The 24,575-nt window shown below is 47.5% G+C and overlaps 1 protein-coding gene across 4 annotated transcripts in view; it reads right to left on the reverse strand.

The window, feature by feature from the left end:
• Window positions 1-23,817, reverse strand: part of CEP128 (centrosomal protein 128) — a 240,531-nt gene extending 216,714 nt beyond the window's left edge. Inside the window, exons 1-3 of one of the 4 annotated variants that reach the window (XM_063948219.1) lie at window positions 23,488-23,817; window positions 16,541-16,596; window positions 5,892-5,971 (exon numbers count right to left, since the gene is read on the reverse strand). The gene's annotated coding sequence lies outside the window, so the exon portion shown is untranslated. Of the gene's footprint in view, window positions 1-5,891; window positions 5,972-16,540; window positions 16,597-23,456 lie in introns of all 4 variants that reach the window. The other 3 variants (XM_063948220.1, XM_063948222.1, XM_063948221.1) reach the window with 3 other exon arrangements.
• Between the last annotated feature and the right edge of the window lie 758 nt (window positions 23,818-24,575).

A 24,575-nucleotide genomic window follows, 5' to 3' on the forward strand; every position in this document is an offset into this window, starting at 1 on the left:
AGGAGGGACACCCTTGTCCTTGGTGACAGGGTTATCCGCTGATGCATCTGAAGATGCGATCCGGACCATTTGTCCAGCAGGTCCCACTGGAAAGTTCTTGCGTGGAATCTGCCGAATGGGATTGCTTCGTAGGAAGCCACCATTTTACCCAGAACCCTTGTGCATTGATGCACTGAGACTTGGCTCGGTTTTAGGAGGTTCCTGACTAGCTCGGATAACTCCCTGGCTTTCTCCTCCGGGAGAAACACCTTTTTCTGGACTGTGTCCAGGATCATCCCTAGGAACAGAAGACACGTCGTCGGAACCAGGTGCGATTTTGGAATATTGAGAATCCAATCGTGCTGCCGCAACACTACCTGAGATAGTGCTACACCGACCTCCAACTGTTCCCTGGATCTTACCCTTATCAGGGAATTGTCCAAGGAAGGGATAACTAAAATTCACTTCCTTCGAAGGAATATCATCATTTCGGCCATTACCTTGGTAAAGACCCGGGGTGCCGTGTACCATCCATACGGCAGCGTCTGAACTGATAGTGACAGTTCTGTACCATAAACCTGAGGTACCCTTGGTGAGAAGGGTAAATTTTGACATGAAGGTAAGCATCCTTGATGTCCCGAGACATCATGTAGTCCCCTTCTTCCAGGTTCGCAATCACTGCTCTGAGTGACTCAATCTTGAATTTGAACCTCTGTACGTAAGTGTTCAAAGATTTTAGATTTAGAATCGGTCTCACCGAGCCGTCCGGCTTCGGTACCACAACAGTGTGGAATAATACCCCGTTCCCTGTTGCAGGAGGGGTATCTTGATTATCACCTGCTGGGAATACAGCTTGTGAATGGCTTCCAAAACTGTCTCCCTGTCAGAAGGAGACATCGGTAAAGCCGACTTTAGGAAACGGCGAGGGGGAGACGTCTCGAATTAAAATTTGTACCCCTGAGATATCACCTGAAGGATCCAGGGGTCTACTTGCGAGTGAGCCCACTGCGCGCTGAAATTCATTGAGACGGGCCCCCCACCGTGCCTGATTCTGCTTGTAAAGCCCCAGCGTATACTGAGGGCTTGGCAGAGGCGGGAGAGGGTTTCTGTTCCTGAGAACTGGCTGATTTCTGCAGCCTTTTTCCTCTCCCTCTGTCACGGGGCAGAAATGAGGAACCTTTTGCCCGCTTGTCCACGAAAAGACTGCGCCTGATAATACGGCGTCTTCTCATGTTGAGAGGCGACCTGGGGTACAAACGTGGAATTCCCAGCTGTTGCCGTGGCCACCAGGTCTGAAAGACCGACCCCAAATAACTCCTCCCTTAATAAAGCAATACTTCCAAATGCCGTTTGGAATACGCATCACCTGACCACTGACGTGTCCATAACCCTCTACTGGTAGAAATGGACAACGCGCTTAGACTTGATGCCAGTCGGCAAATATCCCGCTGTGCATCACACATATATAGAAATGCATCTTTTAAATGCTCTATAGGCAATAATATACTGTCCCTATCTAGGGTATCAATATTTTCAGTCAGGGAATCCGACCACGCCAACCCAGCACTGCACATCCAGGCTGAGGCGATTGCTGGTCGCAGTATAACACCAGTATGTGTGTAAATACCTTTTAGGATACCCTCCTGCTTTCTATCAGCAGGATCCTTAAGGGCGGCCATCTCAGGCGAAGGTAGAGCCCTTACAAGCGTGTGAGCGCTTTATCCCCCCTAGGGGGTGTTTCCCAACGCACCCTAACCTCTGGCGGGAAAGGATATAATGCCAATAACATTTTAGAAATTATCAGTTGTTATCGGGGGAAACCCACGCATCATCACACACCTCATTTAATTTCTCAGATTCAGGAAAACTACAGGTAGTTTTTCCTCACCGAACATAATACCCCTTTTTTGGTGGTACTCGTATTATCAGAAATGTGTAAACATTTTTCATTGCCTCAATCATGTAACGTGTGGCCCTACTGGAAGTCACATTCGTCTCTTCACCGTCGACACTGGAGTCAGTGTCCGTGTCGACGTCTATATCTGCCATCTGAGGTAACGGGCGCTTTAGAGCCCCTGACGGCCTATGAGACGTCTGGACAGGCACAAGCTGAGTAGCCGGCTGTCTTATGTCAACCACTGTTTTTTTATATAGAGCTGACATTGTCACGTAATTCCTTCCAACAGTTCATCCACTCAGGTGTCGACCCCCTAGGGGGTGACATCACTATTACAGGCAATCTGCTCCGTCTCCACATCATTTTTCTCCTCATACATGTCGACACAAAAGCACCGACATACAGCACACACACAGGGAATGCTCTGATAGAGGACAGGACCCCACTAGCCCTTTGGGGAGACAGAGGGAGAGTTTGCCAGCACAAACCAGAGCGCTATATATATATATACAGGGATAACCTTATATAAGTGTTTTTCCCCTTATAGCTGCTGTATAGTTAATACTGCGCCTAATTAGTGCCCCCCCTCTCTTTTTTTAACCCTTTCTGTAGTGTAGTGACTGCAGGGGAGAGACAGGGAGCTTCCCTCCAACGGAGCTGTGAGGGAAAATGGCGCCAGTGTGCTGAGGAGATAGGCTCCGCCCCTTTTTCGCGGACTTTTCTCCTGCTTTTTTATGGATTCTGGCAGGGGTTAAATGCATCCATATAGCCCAGGAGCTATATGTGATGCATTTTTTTGCCATCCAAGGTGTTTTTATTGCGTCTCAGGGCGCCCCCCCCCAGCGCCCTGCACCCTCAGTGACCGAAGTGTGAAGTGTGCTGAGAGCAATGGCGCACAGCTGCAGTGCTGTGCGCTACCTTGTTGAAGACAGGACGTCTTCTGCCGCCGATTTTCCGGACCTCTTCTGCCTTCTGGCTCTGTAAGGGGGCCGGCGGCGCGGCTCTGGGACCCATCCAAGCTGGGCCTGTGATCGTCCCTCTGGAGCTAATGTCCAGTAGCCTAAGAAGCCCAATCCACTCTGCACGCAGGTGAGTTCTCTTCTTCTCCCCTTAGTCCCTCGATGCAGTGAGCCTGTTGCCAGCAGGTCTCACTGAAAATAAAAAACCTAAACTAAAACTTTCACTAAGAAGCTCAGGAGAGCCCCTAGTGTGCACCCTTCTCGTTCGGGCACAGAGATCTAACTGAGGCTTGGAGGAGGGTCATAGGGGGAGGAGCCAGTGCACACCAGATAGTCCTAAAGCTTTCTTTAGATGTGCCCAGTCTCCTGCGGAGCCGCTATTCCCCATGGTCCTTACGGAGTCCCCAGCATCCACTTAGGACGTTAGAGAAAAAGAGAATGTGCTGGGGATAAATAGTGTGACAGTGTTACCCTCAGCAGTGAGAATACCACCAGTCACAGGGTCAGGGTGGGCAGGTAATGATTACCAGTGTGTACAGATTCGTACAGTGGGGGTCATTCCGAGTCGATCGTTCGCTAGCAGTTTTTAGCAGCCGTGCAAACGTATAGTCGCCACCCACGGGGGAGTGTATTTTTGCTTTGCAGGAGTGCGAACGCCTGTGCAGCCGAGCAGTACAAAAACATTTTGTGCAGAACCAGACCTGCGCTGTAGTTACTTATCCTGTGCGATGATTGCTGCAACGAGTGACACGGTAATGGCGTCAGATGCCCGCCCAGCAAATGCCCGGCCACGCCTGCATTTTTTCAAAAACTCCCAGAAAACGGTCAGTTGCCACCCAGAAACGCCCTCTTCCTGTCAATCTCCTTGCGTTTGGCTGTGCGATTGGAATAGTCGCTAAAACCAGTGCAAAACCACAAAAGACTTCGTACCCGTACGACGCGCGTGTGCATTGCGGTGCATACGCAGATTAGCCGTTTTTTCCAATGATTGCTACGCAGCGAACAACAGCTGCTAGCGATCAACTCGGAATGACCCCCAGTGACGGCTGCACAGTGTTTATAATCTTTTTATTGAAGCTCTTATGGATGTGACCCAGTAAGAGATTCCTGATCATTGCTCAGCGAGTATATATATATATATATATATATATATATATATACACACACACACATATATATATATATATATATATATATACACATATATACACACACACACACACACACACACATATATATACATATAAAAGAGCAAAAATGACAGCACTCAAAACCATAGTACAAAATGAATAGATGGTGCAAGGCAGTAAAATAACATAAAGGCACTCGCTTTTCCAGCTCATTGGAAAAAGCAAAACGAGCCAGCACTCACGGTTTAGATGAGAAAACGAAGAAGATTTATTCCATATCAAGGCGACAAGTGTACATACAGGCACAGCCCAACAGCTGTTTCAACCGATACAGGTCTTCCTCAGGGGCTCAATGAGCTGGAAAAGCGAGTGCCTTTACATATATATATATATATATATATATATATATATATATATATATATATATATATATATATATATATATATATATATATATATATATATATATATATATATATATATACATACACACACAGCACACAATGTCCAGCTCTCCCCCAGTAGTAATGAATTGGTCGGGTGCCCTCGCATGTAATTGCATACATACAAATTCTGTAGGCGCAGCACTCCTGACACTTGAAAGGATCACAATGGAGAGGCAAAGGTACAGCAACGTTTAAGTGCTTTTATTCACGCACTGTCATCAGGCCTGATGACAGTGCGTGAATAAAAGCACTGAAACGTTGCTGTACCTTTGCCTCTCCATTGTGATCCTTTCAAGTGTCAGGAGTGCTGCGCCTACAGAATTTGTGTATATATTATATATATATTTATATATATTCATAGGCATACCGAGCAATGTATTATATGTGATCTGACACAGAATGTAAATGCCAGGGGTGGCCAATATGCCAGTCCACTTACAACCAACACAACTGAATCCTGGTGATACAGTAATGGCGGCTGGCTGACTTACCGTGACACCAGGGCACACCGGTAATCATAGTACTGTGAGGCTGATGAGCAACTAGGAACAACCAAATTACACAACACAAGGAAAATCCCAACCAGCCTGAAGTGTTCAAGCAGAGGAGAGATCCTGCACACACATCTGGGGGCACAGCTGCAATCTGTCTGCAGCCACTACCATCCATATCTCAGATACCCAGGTATAATCCATGGCTGGAGCGCACATGGGGTCTCACCGCAGCCTGGAGCGTGTGTGCTAACACTCATCGCTCCAACATATCCAGAGCATACGGGGTATAACACAATGCATCAGTACAGGTCCACTGACTGTACATGAAGGGATCTCAGCCTGGATCTGTCACCATGGTGATTTAATCGATTGTATTTCTTACATAAATCAGAAACTTCCCTCACAAGACCCTGCACTCCCCAGAGGAGTCTCAGCAGATATGGGCAGGGTACTATAGAGAGTACAATGGGACGGCTGTAATCGCCTCCGAGGGGAGAATTAGTGTTAGACAACACAACTGATCTGCTGAAGCAGCAATAAGTCACTGAAGTGTCCCTTTAAGCCATATAATCGCATGTTCTCCAGACGGAGGCTGCTGCTCCATGACAGATAGAACAGATCAAACCACGGTAAATAGAAAAATACATCTGTATAAAGACTCACTGTCTGACAATGATCCGGGGGCAGCACAATGCAATATTTCCCAACTCCCAATCTCTTTATTGAGGTCAGTCTGTCAGCCTGGAGCAGAAAGGTGTCTTCAGTATTTTGTTTATTATTATTGGGTGGGGGGGGGGGGGGGGGGGGAACAACTGAATCGCCAGCTCCATTCATACATACTCCGGGACTAGCGAGCATGACAGTGATGTAACGTAGGCCTAGTATGAGCCACAATAAAATCACATACTCTACAGCGTCCTAACTGCCCTGGGTTTATTTTCCAGGAGAATATGGTGTTAATGACTTTTCACTGACAGATAAGTTACCTCCGCTGTATGCTTCCTCCAGCTGTATGGAACTTTCCTCCACCAGTTTCCAGCTCAGGATTGTAAATGGTGTTCCGTCCCTGGAATGAAAATCTACTTAACAATAGCTTCTAAATTCAGTGACACTTCGTACAAATTACTGCCATCAACCTGCCAGAAATTCCTCCATATACAGGTTGAGTATCCCTTATCCAAAATCCCCCATTTTTGGTTCCCCTACTGAGATAATGACACATACATACATACATACATACATACATACACACACACACACACGTATATTTTCACTCCTTAGGGCTCAGTTTGCTCCGGTGCCCTCTGGGAAATGATGTAGACAACAAGTAGAAAGATGCAGCGGCACTCGGAATCTTGTAATAGGTTAAAGTGTATTCCTGAATCAGAGTGAAGACAGCATTGAGGACAGCAGCTATAGATTACAGCTGCCACTGTATACAAAGAATTGGAACGGTCCTGTATGCTGGTTACATGAAATTTGGATTGTCTTACACTGATTGCTTTATCAAGTAAAATACTGAGATTTTTAATTGTTATTATAGGGACGTCATCCCAACTTTTACTGGTCTTCAGTTAGAATACCGCTCTTACATATAAAAAATACCCCTGAGGAAGTCTGGTTAGACAAAACGCGTTGGGTGATTAAACATAGTGGGCGGACAGGCTGTCATTTGAGCTCCTCCCCGGCTGGGGTGGACAGCAAGTCCAATTAAGATCATGTACCACGAATGTTAAGATCAATGTAAGAGTCTATTTATTTCTGAAAAAGATTTTAATAAATGTTATTGGAAGCTATGGATTAACGAGTGATATTGCTGTCTGGGTGAATCTGGTGAGAGGGTCTTTTTCAGAATCATTCATCTCTCCGTGGTCAAATCCAATTCATAGGACTATCCTAGAAAGAATTATAAAGAGACATTAACACACATTAGAGCGCTCTCCGTACAACCATCTTTATTGCTGAATTACCGGTTCTCGACTGGTAGGAGGACTTGTATTGGAGAGAACAACTGCTCCGGCACTCCACGGAGTCCAAGGCTGGACTGATGCTGCTCTGATGCCCTCCCCAACCGGGAACCGGTGGTATATAGTGGAAAAAACGAGGCGGCACTCAGAGACTTTTCACTGCAATCATATAATGGTGCAAATGGTCACATCAACGTTTCGGGGACCTGGTCCCCTTCTTCAAGATACAGAAGGTTGTGCTGCGCTCAGTCCTAATTGTGATGGTAATGTGCTAGCACCTAGGTGAAGTCTGTGTGGACTGTTTGTCAGATTGAGAAACCAAACAAAAATGATGGATATATACACCTACGACCCTTGTAATTGTCTTGTATGTACTAAACAGTATAATGTATTGGTAAACTGCCGGATGGTTAATGAAAATATATAATTATAGATATAAATGATGGCAGATATAGGTTTAAATAACTGACCTTCATTTATTTACTAATTCAGTTGCATAATGTCCAAAGTAATTATAAAAGTCACTCTTTCTAGAATGCGGCGTCCCGCATATGGATTTAGTTCTTAAAGTCTTTTGCATACTCAAATACTCCTGCAGCGGTATTGAAGTAAAAAAACGAGTCTTCACGGTGTGGAGAACTCAGTGTTACAGCATACGGTGAAAAGACAGAGGGGTTTCTCCGGACTGGCTTCTCCCCTCTCACTCCAGCTGCCCGTGGTACGTCCTGCTTCAGACGCCCCTCGTGCGCCGGTCGGTTCGAGTGTGAAGCCTGTCTAAGGTAAGGGAGTCCGGGGGGGCGCTTTACGGAGCTGCTCACCAGGTTATCCCCACCTTGTACGGACACTCACCTGCCGTCTTCTCCCGCTGATCGCCTGAGCTCCGACACCGGCTTCTTCCCTCGTCCTCCTTCCGGCGGTTGCTAGGTTACGAGCGTGCTCTCCGGATGTCCTGGTCACGTGACCGGGTCTTTCATGGATGTCCTCGTACTTTCTGTTTCGTGGGTTATTGGTCAATACGGATTGAAGAATCAAAGTCAGTGGTGTCTCCAACGCGTTTCAGCCTCTGTTAGGCCTTCCTCTGGGAGATTGTTGTATTGTCTTCAGGATCTTGAAGAAGGGGACCAGGTCCCCGAAACGTTGATGTGACCATTTGCACCATTATATGATTGCAGTGAAAAGTCTCTGAGTGCCGCCTCGTTTTTTCCACTATATATATATATATATATATATATATATATATATATATATACACACATACACATACCGGCAATAGAAATCAAAAGGCGGCACTCGGAGACTTTTGTAAACAGTGAAAAAAAGCTGTATTCGTGCGGTCAACGTTTCGGGGACCACCTCCCCGTCTTCAGGACAAACAAACAGTGACAATAGTGAGCAATAAATACACACTTACCCCCCTCCTCTTTCTGATCTCCCCGCCAGCGACCGCCGTGGACACGCCAGCCGCACTTCCTGTCCGCGGCTCTGAATGCTTCTTTCGTACCGGAAGTGACGTCTCCTTGTGGGCCGCGTGACCATGGCGACGCTGGGGGGGAAGAAGAAAAAGTGAACACTTGATCCCTAGTGCTTAAAATCGAATCGTGCAACATATATGTGATTAAAAAACGGTAGCAGCTATTTTTTAACCGCTCCGCTGTCATGTCATCAATACATATAATTAAAAACAACATTTTTACAATCATCATAAAACCATTCAATGTGTTCACATTATCTCTTGTGGTACTTTTAGTGCATAAGTATTTACTAAATTAAGACCTATACATCAACCGGATAATTATTACTCGGCTGGTGTCAGGATGGGTGCTTCACTCCAAAATTATTTATTTGTGCACAGTAATTTATGGTCCTTTAAACAACATATGCTGATGTTTATATCTTTTGGCTGCTGATAGGTTGTTCTATTTAACTGGAGACTTTTCTCATATTATCATTCCTGATCTCTGCTTATAGTGACCTTTTATGTACGTCATTTACTGGCAGTTGTTTTAGTTGCGTTTAAATTTATATTTATTGCTGACCTCACAAAAAATTAATCAGGCCCAGACTGTCATTCAAACCGCCCGGTTTCAGGGTGTTTAACTTGTGGATCCACCTGGACTCTAGTTGCAGTAACTGTTGTCCTCGGTTGCCACCTCTGGGCTGTATTGGCACGTGATCAATGATCCTGTGTTTAAAAGTGGCCATACCATGTCTGTTGTCCAAAAAATGTCTGGCCACAGGTTGATCTGCGCTACCAGTCGCTAGGGCGTTGCGTATTGCCTGCCTGTGCTGTGCCATTCTGATCTTAAACTGGCACTCCGTCTTGCCGATGTAATAGCGCCCACATGGGCACATAATGGCATATACCACGAATTTAGTGCTACATGTCAGTGGCCATCTAATGGGGAATTTCTTCCCCGTGTATGGATGGACAATATTATCTCCAGGTGACATGTGAGAGCACGTGGTGCATCCTGTGCACTTGTAGCAGCCATTCTTGCGTGTTAAGGAATTCTTTGCTGGGGGTGCTTTAAATTTGGACATGTTCGTCTTTACCACTATGTCCCTGATGCTTTTGCCTCTTTTATGGCTAGGCATCAGTCTCTTATCTTTAAAGATTTGTAAATCTGGGTCAGTTGTGACAATAGGCCACAACTTCTGTACCTGCTTTTTAGTGGTCGCACTCCTGGTAGAGAATTCATTCACCCATGGAATGACCTTGGTCATATCCTTGGCCTCAGCTGGTTGCAATAGCTCTTCTCTCTTTTTACCCAAGGCCTTCACCTTGGCTGCCCGCAATAATTTTCTGGGGTATCCCCTTTGGAGAAATCTTTGCTCCATTTCATCCAATTGGGATATCCTCTGTTGTTTGTCACTATTCACCCTACAGACACGTAGAAACTGGGAGTAGGGGAGCCCCTTGATTGTGGCTGGGGGGTGGAAACTATCATGCCTTAACATGGTGTTCCTGTCTGTCGGTTTTTTATACAGACTCGTGATGATCTGCTTATCTTGGATTTTGATGTAAATATCCAAGAAGCAGATCTCTGTCTTGCTGCTTGTTGCGGTAAACTTAATGGGGCTGGTTGTGGCATTATGTGTCGCCACCAGCTCCTTTAATGCCAGCTCTGTGCCTCTCCAAAACAGCAATAGGTCATCTATATACCTGTAATAGACGAACAAACAATCCGCCACCGCTTTCTCTGCAAAAAAGAGCTCTCTCTCTACTGCCCACATGTAGGAATTAGCGAACGAGGGTGCCACCGAAGACCCCATGGCACACCCCGTTAGCTGCCTGTAATAAATCCCATCAAAGATAAAGAAATTGTGGGTGAGGGTGAATTCCAACAACAAAATGAAAAAATCTACATCAGGTCCTTCATAGTGTCTGTTCCCTGTTATCAACTGTCTTACAGCCTGTAGACCCTGTGCATGGGGTATGCACGTGTAGAGGCTTGTGACGTCTAGGGTAGCTAATACGACATCTGTTGGTACCTCCTTGATAGACAGGAACTTCCTGAGCAGCATGCTAGAGTCTTTTAAGTGGGAGACCGTATTCTGGATGCAGGGTTGTAGGTAAGTGTCCAAGTACACTGCAGCTGGCTCGCACAGAGACCCCCGGGCAGATATGATGGGTCTTCCCGGAGGCCTCTGTGCGTTCTTGTGTATCTTGGGGATTGTATAGAATATAGGTGTTACTGGATATTCTGGACACAGCTTCCTGCCGATGTCAGCTGTTATCAACCCCTCATCCTGTGCTTCCTGTAACAGGCTCCCCAATTGTGTTCTGTAATCCTGTGAAGGATCAGAACTCAATCTGCAATAGGTGTCTTGATCACTCAACAATCGAAGACATTCTGTCTTGTACTCTAAAATGTCCTGTACTACTACGGCCCCACCCTTGTCCGCATTACGGATGACAATGTCTTTGCGGTTACTTAGATCTTTCAGAGCAGCACGTTCCTCCTTCAATAAGTTATGATGTTTATGCAGGGGTATGTTTTTACCTGCTGTCTCCAGCATCCTGTGAAAAGTTTTTATCGATGAATTATGCGAGACTGGATCAAATCGCGACTTAGGCCCCAAACCCTGAATTCTTGGTGGTAGTATAACTTTATCTTTGCTGGGGGGGGTTTTACTAAAATGTTCCTTGATCTTAAGGGTACGATGTAATTTAAATGTCTCCACAGACCACCCAAAATCACTACCAAAATTTGTGGGGACATATGACAACCCTTTGTTAAGAACACTCACCTCAGCAGGTGTGAGGGGGGTTGTGGACAAGTTGAAAATTAACGTGTCTTCCCCTTGGTAGTTTTGCCTTTGTCTTTGGCTTTGTCCTCCCCGTCGCGTTTGCCTCCTTTTCTTCCCCGAGCTGCCACCTTTGCTCGGGTCTTTACCCTAAAGGGGTCCTCTCGTTTGAGGATATGGCTGATGATGTGTTGGCTTCCTCAGAGTCACTGGCTGAGGTGTAGCCTTGCCTGCCACCACTTCGGAATCTCGGATTGCGGGTGGGCCTCCTCCTGATGTTCTCTGTTTTGGTGTTACCCAACCAGGTGTAAACCCGGTGTTGCGTGTAATCCATCTGCACTTTTCTCAATTTCTCTTTCTTAAATTTCAAGAGATAATTTTTGTACTGGTCCACTTGTTCATTGAGTTTGATCATCCAGGTTTTAGACTGTTCCATGGATAGAACTGTAGCATGCTCAAGCTCAAATTTGCCTATGTTCTCTCTTGTTCGCTCCAATTCCTTGGTAGATTCCTCAATTACGAGGAGTACCAAATCCATTGAGCATTTGTTTAGGACCGCGATCCATTTCTTACAGAACTCCATGCTGTATCGTCCGATGGTGGGGATATTATGGACTCTAAAGCCCCTCGGTAGCTGTTTCGCTCTGTAATAGTCAGATAGCGTCCGGCTATGATACAGGTAGTCAGTTCACGTTTTTTTAAGCGGAACAATTCTCGCTGGATATCATCCCCCGAGGCTGTGACCGACTCTGTAAATGCTGGCTCTTTGTGTAGTATTCTTTCTGCTTCAATGTCAGAGAAGCTCAGTGTATCGTATGTGTCGCAGTGGAGCAGGAATGAAGTAAGGTCCCCACTTTCCTGTGCAGCTGTAGCCATCTTGTCAATTTCCAACGTGCAAAAGCAATTTCAAAGTGCAAAATGTGCTGTGCATAAATTTGGTGCTTATAAAGTGCTCGTGCCAGTGAGATCAGACCTGATGAAGTGGGGTGGTCATGTACCAAACAAAACAGTTACCGGGTGCCCTGAGTAGTCCTTTACGCCTGCACGGCGTGCAAGGGCTAATGGTATATTGCGAATGTACTCCGGCACTCCGGTCCTCCCCCTCAGGGTGTGTCTCGCTCCGGTGCCTTCCCCAGGGATGCTCTCCCTAACATGTACCGGCAATAGAAATCAAAAGGCGGCACTCGGAGACTTTTGTAAACAGTGAAAAAAAGCTGTATTCGTGCGGTCAACGTTTCGGGGACCACCTCCCCGTCTTCAGGACAAACAAACAGTGACAATAGTGAGCAATAAATACACACTTACCCCCCTCCTCTTTCTGATCTCCCCGCCAGCGACCGCCGTGGACACGCCAGCCGCACTTCCTGTCCGCGGCTCTGAATGCTTCTTTCGTACCGGAAGTGACGTCTCCTTGTGGGCCGCGTGACCATGGCGACGCTGGGGGGAAGAAGCACAGGATGAGGGGTTGATAACAGCTGACATCGGCAGGAAGCTGTGTCCAGAATATCCAGTAACACCTATATTCTATACAATCCCCAAGATACACAAGAACGCACAGAGGCCTCCGGGAAGACCCATCATATCTGCCCGGGGGTCTCTGTGCGAGCCAGCTGCAGTGTACTTGGACACTTACCTACAACCCTGCATCCAGAATACGGCCTCCCACTTAAAAGACTCTAGCATGCTGCTCAGGAAGTTCCTGTCTATCAAGGAGGTACCAACAGATGTCGTATTAGCTACCCTAGACGTCACAAGCCTCTACACGTGCATACCCCATGCACAGGGTCTACAGGCTGTAAGACAGTTGATAACAGGGAACAGACACTATGAAGGACCTGATGTAGATTTTTTCATTTTGTTGTTGGAATTCACCCTCACCCACAATTTCTTTATCTTTGATGGGATTTATTACAGGCAGCTAACGGGGTGTGCCATGGGGTCTTCGGTGGCACCCTCGTTCGCTAATTCCTACATGTGGGCAGTAGAGAGAGAGCTCTTTTTTGCAGAGAAAGCGGTGGCGGATTGTTTGTTCGTCTATTACAGGTATATAGATGACCTATTGCTGTTTTGGAGAGGCACAGAGCTGGCATTAAAGGAGCTGGTGGCGACACATAATGCCACAACCAGCCCCATTAAGTTTACCGCAACAAGCAGCAAGACAGAGATCTGCTTCTTGGATATTTACATCAAAATCCAAGATAAGCAGATCATCACGAGTCTGTATAAAAAACCGACAGACAGGAACACCATGTTAAGGCATGATAGTTTCCACCCCCCAGCCACAATCAAGGGGCTCCCCTACTCCCAGTTTCTACGTGTCTGTAGGGTGAATAGTGACAAACAACAGAGGATATCCCAATTGGATGAAATGGAGCAAAGATTTCTCCAAAGGGGATACCCCAGAAAATTATTGCGGGCAGCCAAGGTGAAGGCCTTGGGTAAAAAGAGAGAAGAGCTATTGCAACCAGCTGAGGACAAGGATATGACCAAGGTCATTCCATGGGTGAATGAATTCTCTACCAGGAGTGCGACCACTAAAAAGCAGGTACAGAAGTTGTGGCCTATTGTCACAACTGACCCAGATTTACAAATCTTTAAAGATAAGAGACTGATGCCTAGCCATAAAAGAGGCAAAAGCATCAGGGACATAGTGGTAAAGACGGACATGTCCAAATTTAAAGCACCCCCAGCAAAGAATTCCTTAACACGCAAGAATGGCTGCTACAAGTGCACAGGATGCACCACGTGCTCTCACATGTCACCTGGAGATAATATTGTCCATCCATACACGGGGAAGAAATTCCCCATTAGATGGCCACTGACATGTAGCACTAAATTCGTGGTATATGCCATTATGTGCCCATGTGGGCGCTATTACATCGGCAAGACGGAGTGCCAGTTTAAGATCAGAATGGCACAGCACAGGCAGGCAATACGCAACGCCCTAGCGACTGGTAGCGCAGATCAACCTGTGGCCAGACATTTTTTGGACAACAGACATGGTATGGCCACTTTTAAACACAGGATCATTGATCACGTGCCAATACAGCCCAGAGGTGGCAACCGAGGACAACAGTTACTGCAACTAGAGTCCAGGTGGATCCACAAGTTAAACACCCTGAAACCGGGCGGTTTGAATGACAGTCTGGGCCTGATTAATTTTTTGTGAGGTCAGCAATAAATATAAATTTAAACGCAACTAAAACAACTGCCAGTAAATGACGTACATAAAAGGTCACTATAAGCAGAGATCAGGAATGATAATATGAGAAAAGTCTCCAGTTAAATAGAACAACCTATCAGCAGCCAAAAGATATAAACATCAGCATATGTTGTTTAAAGGACCATAAATTACTGTGCACAAATAAATAATTTTGGAGTGAAGCACCCATCCTGACACCAGCCGAGTAATAATTATCCGGTTGATGTATAGGTCTTAATTTAGTAAATACTTATGCACTAAAAGTACCACAAGAGATAATGTGAACACATTGAATGGTTTTATGATGATTGTAAAAATGTTGTTTTTAATTATATGTATTGATGACATGACAGCGGAGCGGTTAAAAAATAGCTGCTACCGTTTTTTAATCACATATATGTTGCACGATTCGATTTTAAGCACTAGGGATCAAGTGTTCACTTTTTCTTCTTCCCCCCAGCGTCGCCATGGTCACGCGGCCCACAAGGAGACGTCACTTCCGGTACGAAAGAAGCATTCAGAGCCGCGGACAGGAAGTGCGGCTGGCGTGTCCACGGCGGTCGCTGGCGGGGAGATCAGAAAGAGGAGGGGGGTAAGTGTGTATTTATTGCTCACTATTGTCACTGTTTGTTTGTCCTGAAGACGGGGAGGTGGTCCCCGAAACGTTGACCGCACGAATACAGCTTTTTTTCACTGTTTACAAAAGTCTCCGAGTGCCGCCTTTTGATTTCTATTGCCGGTACATGTTAGGGAGAGCATCCCTGGGGAAGGCACCGGAGCGAGACACACCCTGAGGGGGAGGACCGGAGTGCATTCGCAATATATATATATATATATATATATAACATTATCTCTGTAGGGGAACCAAAAATGTGGGATTTAGAATTTTGGGAAAGGGATACTCAACCTGTATATAGCTGCTCCTCAGGACACACCAACAGTCCACTGCTTGCGCACACGACTGAGGTAGTAATTCAGTTACCTGTGATAAAGCATGGAGATCCTTAAAACCTGGAATGTTAGTGTGTCTTGAGGATGGAGTTTGAGCAGCACCGTACTGTGGAACGCGACACCTCCAAATGAACTGCTTGTGTGTACAGAGTAGGGTTGCTCAAACAAACAATGGAGTTTTTCCCATTATTGCCTAACCCAGTGGTTCCAAAACTTTTTTGAATCACGGCGCCCCTGAGTAATTTCTTTTCTCAGCACCACTAAGCCCAAAGTTTCTTAGTGAGAAATTTAGAAATCTTAAATTAAGAAAATTGAGTTTATATGTGTACGTGGGTACGCACTGGAGAGACCAGCAATCGTTACGACTTTACTGATGCTTTCCCTTGATCCCAGAAGAAGCGATATTAAGCACACACGGCAATCTTGCTAACGACCTAATGATGTGGTGTATGGTTAGGTCGCTGGCAATTTATCGCTGATCCTGTATAGACTAGAACAACCGTCATGCCACTCCGTTTCGAGGGAGTTGGTCCGACATATCGTTTGTCGTCCGGTTCGTCGTACACACTGCACGATTAGGCACAAAATCTATAGCAATATCGCTAGGTTTGATGTGCTGCACGGACGACTAGCGACCATCGGGAGCGCGCAATCATGCGTACACACTGACTAATGTATGCGATGTTGTTACATAACATGGGTACCCAGCTTTAGGTTGAATTGTGTGGTGAGGGACAAGATTTGCTTCTGTTTGGCCACATATTTTATGATTGGCAGCCGCCAGCACTGGTTTTGCCTATTACATTGACCATAAATAGTTTGAATTGGTCCTGGACCACCAACCCAGGGCACCCCCGCAAGTGTCCTGAGGCACCCAGGATGCCACGGCACACAGTTTCAGAGCCACTGGCATAACACTTTTTTTCTGACAATAGAAACTGTAGGGGAAAAAGACAATACTAAATGTAAATTCATTTGCGGGGGCGCCTTCCGACCAGCTTGTCGTTTGGGGGGCAACTCAATTCCGAGTGATGTGTGGACATGATGCGCTCATGTGTCACACGTCATTAGGGTACAGTGACGTCATGAGCACCCCTATGTTACAAGGTGCCCGCATCGCCTGGAATTACACTGCCCCATAGTGTCACTGACACTTTCACACACAAGTGTTTCCTTTAGGAGAGTCCATACAATATGGTACAGAGAGAGAACCCTCCAGCTTCTATCCCCCCCGAGGTGTCTCAGATCACATATATGAAAGCGTCACCTATAATCGGCTTAGTACTGCATCCACCGTTGTCCTCCGTTCCCACTCTGCTGTCACTAGAATAAGAGAACAGGGGATTACTTGGATGTCTACCTCAAGCCCATATATTATAGAACACTAATACAATAAATATTACACAGAGCACTGCAAAGTCACTTAAATCGATCTGCACTGCGGAGAAGGCAATAAAGGATAATACACGGGGTAATGAACATATGTCATGGCGACACGCCTAGCACTGTGAATAACATACACTACTACTCCAGGGCTGGTGGGAGAGCGCCATGGTTGGTGGTGATCCCAGTGCTAAAGAATTGCTCTAATTATTAGCATCTAAACGATCAGTCAGCAGAGGAGAAGGCGGCAGCACCCTGCAGAGAGCATACTGTCAGCCAATACAATACCGCTTAATAGAAATACAGTGAGTGAGTGGAGAAAAGACACCATCTCCATAGCACAAGGCAGTCCTACACTGCCCCCTACAAGGCCCAACGGGGTACTACGGCAGAGAAAGACAGAATAGAGATAAGCTGAAACAATGTGAGGAGTAAGTCATTTCTAAGATGCAAAAACTATAGTGCAACATTATTTCAGACAACCTAAACAGATTATATATACACACATCTGTATCTATAGATAAATAGATATCCCATTTGTGCTTTTTGAACACCTCATTATAAACCCATGGGCACGGATACGAAGTTGGTCCCCCCTTTGCTGCTGTAAGAGCCTCCTCTCCGCTGGGAAGACTTTCCGGTAGATCCTGTAACACGGCTGCAGGGATTCCCATCCATTCAGCTGCAAAAGCATCAGTGATGCTATTTGCACAATCAGTGAGCAACCCAACTGGTGTTACCACCTTATAAGTATGCTATTAATATCCACTGCTTTGCAATGCATATTATACGAGGGGCGATTGATAAGTACCCATGCTAGGCAAGAGGAAAAAAAAATTATTGGGAAAATATTGATTTCTTTTTCAACATAGTCCCCTTTTAGCTCGATACACTTGGCCCAACAATATTCCAACTTTTTCAAGCTGTCCAAAAAACTAGGATTTGTCGAACTCTTCGAAATAGGCTTCAGTTTCGGCGATGACCTCATTGTTCGATGCAAATCTCTTTCCGGCGAGCCATTTTTTCATGTTTGGAAAAAGAAAGAAGTCGCAGGGGGCCAAATCTGGAGAATACGGCGGATGCGGCAGCAATTCGTAGCCCAATTTCACCAATTTTGCTGTGACAACGTGGGACGAGTGTGTCGGCGCATTGTTGTGGTGGAACAGCACTTTTTTCTTCGCCAAGTGGGGCCATTTTCTCTTCAATGCGTCATCGAATCTGCCCAATAACTGAGCATAATACTGCCCTGTGATCGTTCTTCCCTTTTCCAAATAGTCGATGAAGATTATGCCTTTCGAATCCCAGAAAACGGTGGCCATGACCTTTCTGGCCGATGGAACGGTCTTCGCCTTCTTTGGTGCACGTTCGCTGGGTGAAGTCCACTGTTTTGACTGTTCCTTCATTTCTGGCGTGTAGTGATGGATCCATGTTTCATCAACAGTCACAAAACAGCGCAGAAACTCCTTCGGATTGCGCTTAAGCAGGTCCAAACACTGCTTCGAAATGGTCATTCGATTCTGCTTGTTGTCCACAGTGAGCAAAGGCGGCACCATCTTGCCGATAGCTTTGTCATGCCCAAATGTTCATGTAGGATATTCTGCACACGTTCAAAATGAGATGCCTACGATCTCAACAATCTCTCTGATCTTCACTCGCTGGTCTGCCAATACGATATCATGGATTTTGTTGACCATTTCATCCGTAGTCACCTCAATTGGGCGACCTGGACGCTCTTCATCGAGGACGGATGTACAACCACGCTTGAATTCATTGAACCAATATCTGATGGCTGTCATGGAAGGTGAAAGGTCCTCATAAACGGCTTCCAACTTTTCTTTGATTTCCTCACACGTCTTCCCATCCAAAAACAAGAATCTAATCACCGATCGGTACTGCTCTTTCTCCAGTTAGAAAAAACTCAAACTTGCTCACTTCCAACAGCTACCAAACCACAAGTACACGATGAATTTATCTGAAATGCTGACAGTCGTTGTTTGACAGATTACACTAAACGATGATATACAGGTTTGAGTGCAAAAGCAGCGCCCAAGCAGGACGGCTATCCCATGGCCTCCCATAAAGCCGTCATTGACAGTTTAGTTCCACACGTGACAATCATTTAATAGGGTTCTGGGTGATGAATTCTTTCACAGCGATTCCAGTGAAAGATTCCACGCTATGCTATACTATAGCCACGTGTCACTTTTAAACACCATTTGTTAAAGTCATGGAGTACTGGTAGAACCCCTTACTCCCAAACCTAGGTGGGATTTGTCCCATCCAGTCAAGCGCTTGATAATCCTTGTCGCACCACCCATTTGATCCACCATGTAAATATTCGTAAAACCCCCTCTCTGAGGCTAGCTCTGGACACAGGGAAACAGAATATCTGGGCCATTTATGCTGGAGTCGTTTCGTGAGTTCAGGTTCCAAAGAAAATTTCTCCAAGCAATCTAATCTCTATATCCATGACCCCGCCACAGCCGTCCTGGCCAGAGACCTTATGCCCTACTCTACTACTTACCCCTCATTTTCTCCTTAGTCATACGGTCCCTAGTATGTAGGATTATATCAAACCCAGATATTTCCATCAACGGGGGACTTCCAATACAACCTCTCCCCAATATATTCCAGGAATCTAATTTCAGGGGGCCGCAGAAAATGCGATCGATTCTGCCTGTCAATGAGGATGAGGTGGTTGCGGGGCAATGCTCCGTTTCCAGGGAGGAGACGGAGCGTTGCAGGGGCGGTGCAGCGCGAACAGAGGCGGCCAAACGAGGGCGTCTCAAAGGCGTGATCACGGCGGCTGCGTGACGTCACACACAACCGCCGCGTTCATGGTGGCGAGTCTCCAGCGGGCGCAGCTAAGCTGCGCCGGCAGGAGGCTTCCACAGTTTCTGCTAACAAGCAGAAATTGCGAAGCGTTCGCAATTTCTGCTTGTTGAACGGGGGGAAAAGGCAGTCAGTATGGGTGGCCCCCAGCACGCGCTCCAAAGGATAGCAAATTCTGCTAATTAGCGGAATTTGCTATCCTCACTGAATTAGGCCCATAATCCATTGTTTTATTGTATATCCTGCATTGGCCATACCAATACCTATTAAATGAACAATCTTCCAATCTGCTTTATTTGTTTCAGACCCACCCAGTTAGGGAGATCACCTGACACTCACTACCCAACAGGGCCACTGAGACAGCCAGAGTGCCCAGACACTGAAGGGGGCATGACCAAATCCAGGAGACATGGCCACGCCCCCTCCTGAGGGAAAAAACTCCAATGAGAAATTTGCACAGCGCCGCGTGCTGCAAATGGGACATTTGATTTCCTCAGCAGCTGGCACAGGCCTCTCCAACAGCCCTGGGCAATTAGTGACCTCATCCACCCACATCTCAGAACCCCTGCCACCCATTGTCAAGAGATGGGTAGATTAGAAAAATGCACAGAAACAATATAACCCACCCAAATGTAACACTGCAATTTAGATTTCAGTTTGAACACACCCCACCCAAATCTAACTCTCTCTGCACATGTTACATCTGCCCCACCTGCACTGCAACCTGGTTTTGCCCAATTGCTACCAACTCTGAATAACTTAAGGTGCAGGCACGATGGCCACATTGGTACTTAATATCACACCTGGTGAACAGAGCACAAATGGATTTCCTACTGGTGGAAAATAATCAGTCTCATTACTTCTCGGACCCTGATTGACCTCTTACTTTGTGCCGCACTGCGCCATGTTAGCAAAACCATGAATAAACGTCTCCTGCACATACACTATAATGCAACTGGAAAAGATCACATCCCCCATCGCATCAGGAAACTATATACTATAATTTGTCAAACACACATTTGACAAATTTCACAACACTTAGCTGCCGTGGTTCTCTGTACACAACGCTACCACTCCCCAGGCTCTAAATAATCTGGAAGCACATTGGTGCTTCTCTGTGACTAGAGCCTTCCCCACCTGGACAAGCCCCCAGTCTCCACGGCGTGTCCCCTATATCTGTTTCACCCTCACCTTCTATCCTTCTTGCTCAATAAACACTTTCAGCTTCGCCTCCCCCTTTCACCCTCTATATCTATCAAGTGTCTTTTGTTTCATGTTCACCTTTATCCAATCATGTTTATCTTTATATGGGGCCTAATTCAGACCTGATCGCGATCAAATAGTCGCCGCACATAGGAGGTCATTCCGAGTTTATCGCTAGCTGCCGTTGTTCGCAGCACAGCGATCTGGCTAAAAATCGTCATTTCTGCGCATGCTCCGCAATGCGTATGTGCGACGTACGGATACAAAGGCATTTGTTATTTAGTACAGGTTCTAGCGAAGTTTTCAGTCGCACTGACGGCCGCAAGAAGATTGACAGGACGGGGACGTTACTGGGTGTCAACTGACCGTTTTCAGGGAGAGTTTGCAAAAATGCAGGCGTGTCTGAAAAAACGCAGGCGTGGCTGGGCGGGTGTGTGACGTCAAATCTGGACCCGAATAGGCTGAAGTGATCGCAAGCGCTAAGTAGGTTCAGGGCTACTTAGAAACTGCACAAACTGGTTTTGCAGATCTCGGCTGCACATGCGTTCGCACTTCTGCTAAGCTAAAATACACTCCCCAGTGGGCGGCGGCATAGCGTTTGCACTGCTGCTAAAACTGGCTAGCGAGCGATCAACTCGGAATGACCCCCAAAGAGAGTGAAAATCCGCCCTGTGCAAGTGTGCGAATGCATGTGTACGCTGTACGAAAACTTCGCCAGACAGCGGACATCTGCAAATCCGTTCGCAACTCACTCACCATCTAATGATTTTTCCAGTCTGTTCATGGCCCAGGACTTACTCCTACAGTGCGATGAGAGCAGGCTGATCGGGGCCGGAGCGGACGTCACACACCCGCCCTGAAAACGTTTGGGAACGCCTGCGTTTTTCCTGACACTCCCAGAAAACATCCACTTACCACCCACAAACGTCCTCTTCCTGCCAATCAGCCTGTCGCTGTTTGGCGTTGCGCCTGCGCATTGTGATGCACACGCATGCACAGTTGTTCGATAATCGGCCGATGTTTGATTTCGCACAGTAGCGATCGGGTCTGAATCAGGTCCATGGTTATGTCGTTTGCCCATCTCCATTACCATACTGTTCATGTAAAACTTCGTTACCATAATGTATGTCATGCTGCTGCCTATTCTTAGTAAGCATACTTGATTTAAAAAAAAAAAAGAGAGAATGTAAGATTCCGACGAGCGGTGCCTCCTCTTCATCCTTTGTATTGATGCTGCATTTATTACTGTCTGTACCTGTTATAAGTATATCCTGTTCTCGTGCCATCTGGCACTGTGGTATCTTACCAATCTATAATATAATAATAATCCGTTGTGCCCTGATGACAGGAGGCTGGAGCTGCAGAGACTGAAGAGCAGAACTTCCTTCCTCTCATGCAGTTACTTTCACACCGGATACATCACACCATGCAACCCCCCAGTTCCTCTTCATTTACTGCCAGAGAAACACAAGTGCCTCATCACCTGATCACACAGCAGAACGTACTGCAGCCGGTAATAGCTGCCATTGCTGACAAGTATTCACCTTCAGATACAGCGTATGGATGTGACGTGTCATTACTGAGCAAACATTGTGTATACAGGCTGGCACTGATCACAGCTTTCCACCCTCTCCCACAGCATCTGCGGGCCCCAACAGAGCGACTCTCTGCACCCATCCCACAGGGACCCTGCTCCCAGTCCTCCCACTGCACAGAGACTCTGCCCCCCATTCCCCCCCCTACTGCACAGGGTCTCTGCTCCCAGTCCTCCCACTGCACAGGGTCTCTGCTCCCAGTCCTCCCACTGCACAGGGTCTCTGCTCCCAGTCCTCCCACTGCACAGGGTCTCTGCTCCCAGTCCTCCCACTGCACAGGGTCTCTGCTCCCAGTCCTCCCACTGCACAGGGACTCTGCTCCCAGTCCTCCCACTGCACAGGGACTCTGCTCCCAGTCCTCCCACTGCACAGGGACTCTGCTCCCAGTCCTCCCACTGCACAGGGACTCTGCTCCCAGTCCTCCCACTGCACAGGTGTTACGGCATGCTGGGATATGTAGTTTCACAAAAGCTGGAGGGCCACAGTTTGGACATGCGCTCCCAGTCCTCCCACTGCACAGGAACCCTGCTCCCAGTCCTCCCACTGCACAGGTTCTCTGCCCCCCAGTCCGTCCGTCCCCCCACGGCTCAGGGTCTCTTCCCCCCAGTCCGTCCCCCCACGGCACAGGGTCTCTGCCCCCCAGTAGTCCCCCCACGGCACAGGGTGTCTGCCCCCCAGTCGTCCCCCCACGGCACAGGGTTTCTGCCCCCCAGTACCCCCCACGGCACAGGGTTTCTGCCCCCCAGTACCCCCCACTGCACAGGGTCTCCGCTCCAAGTCCTCCCACTGCACAGGATCTCCGCTCCCAGTATTCCCACTGCACAGGGTCTCCCCACCCCAGTCCTCCCGCTGCACAGGGTCTCCGCTCCTCAGCCCACCCACACCTCAGTGTCCTTCTCTCTCAGCCCCTCAGTCTCCCCCTCACTCAGTCTCACCACTCCTCAGTGTCCCTCTCTCTCAGCCCCTCAGTCTCCCCCTCACTCAGTGTCACCACTCCTCAGTGTCCCCCTCTCAGCCCACCACTCCTCAGTCACCCCCAACACTCCTTAGTCTCCGCCACCACTCCTCAGTGTCCCCCTCTCTCAGCCCACTCACTCCTCAGTGTCCCCCTCACTCAGCCCCACCACTCCTCAGTCTCCCCCTCTGAGGGCTCCTCTCAGTCCCCCTTACCCCGTCCCAGGCTCTCGGGAAGCCACCTCACCTGCGGTATGTCCATGTTCCTGTAACTGTCACTAATGCTGCAGCTATGGCAACTTAAACCTGCCGCCCAACTCAGGAAGAGTAATGAATGCGGCTCGGCCACTGCTCGGCGCGCGGGGAATGCCGGGAAGTGTAGTTCGTGCAGGTCCATCAGCAGTAGCGGTCATACGGGAAAGAACTACATTTCCCGGCAACACAGCCAATCATAACCAGGAACAAAGTAGTAGGAGGGGCATGCGGTATGGGCGGCAGGATTGGCGGTTAGGGTTTATAGTCCCGCCTACATAGAGGAAGCGTAGAGAACCCCTTTCATTGCTGCTGTCACACACAGAGCACACTGACTGAGCGTAGCAGGCCGGGGCTGAGTGTGAGTGTGTGGAGAGCAGAGTGTGAGGAGAGTGTTAGTGGGTAAGCAGAGTGTTAGTGTGAGGAGAGCAAAGTGTTAGTGTGAGGAGAGCAGAGTGTGAGGAGAGTTAGTGGGTAAGCAGAGTGTTAGTGTGAGTCAGTGGCGGAACAAGCAAGCGGTGGGCCCAGGTGCAACAAAATGCTTTGGGGCCCCCCCCCCCCCATCCCATCCAAGTCCACCCCATGGGCAGTGCGCGCCGTAGGCGCGCGCAAAAATACATAGTGGCGTGGCTTCGTGGGGAAGGGGTGTGTCCACAAAATAATACCAATTCATAAAACGGTGCACAGTAGTCTCCATTCTTCAAATTACGCCGCACAGTAGCACCACTACACCAGGTAGAGACCCTTTTACTCCTTACAGCGAACAGATTCCCCTTTTTACACATAACGGCAGACAGCGTGCACTTTTTACACATAACGGCAGACAGCGTGCCCTCGTTACACATAGCGGCAGACAGCATACACTTTTTACACAATGGCAGACAGCGTGCCCTCGTTACACATAGCGGCAGACAGCGTGCCCTCGTTACACATAGCGGCAGACAGCGTGCACTTTTTACACATAACGGCAGACAGCGTGCCCTCGTTACACATAGCGGCAGACAGCATACACTTTTTACACAATGGCAGACAGCGTGCCCTCGTTACACATAGCGGCAGACAGCGTGCACTTTTTACACATTA

The sequence above is a fragment of the Pseudophryne corroboree genome, chromosome 12 (assembly GCF_028390025.1).
Source record: "Pseudophryne corroboree isolate aPseCor3 chromosome 12, aPseCor3.hap2, whole genome shotgun sequence".
Lineage (NCBI taxonomy): Eukaryota > Metazoa > Chordata > Amphibia > Anura > Myobatrachidae > Pseudophryne > Pseudophryne corroboree.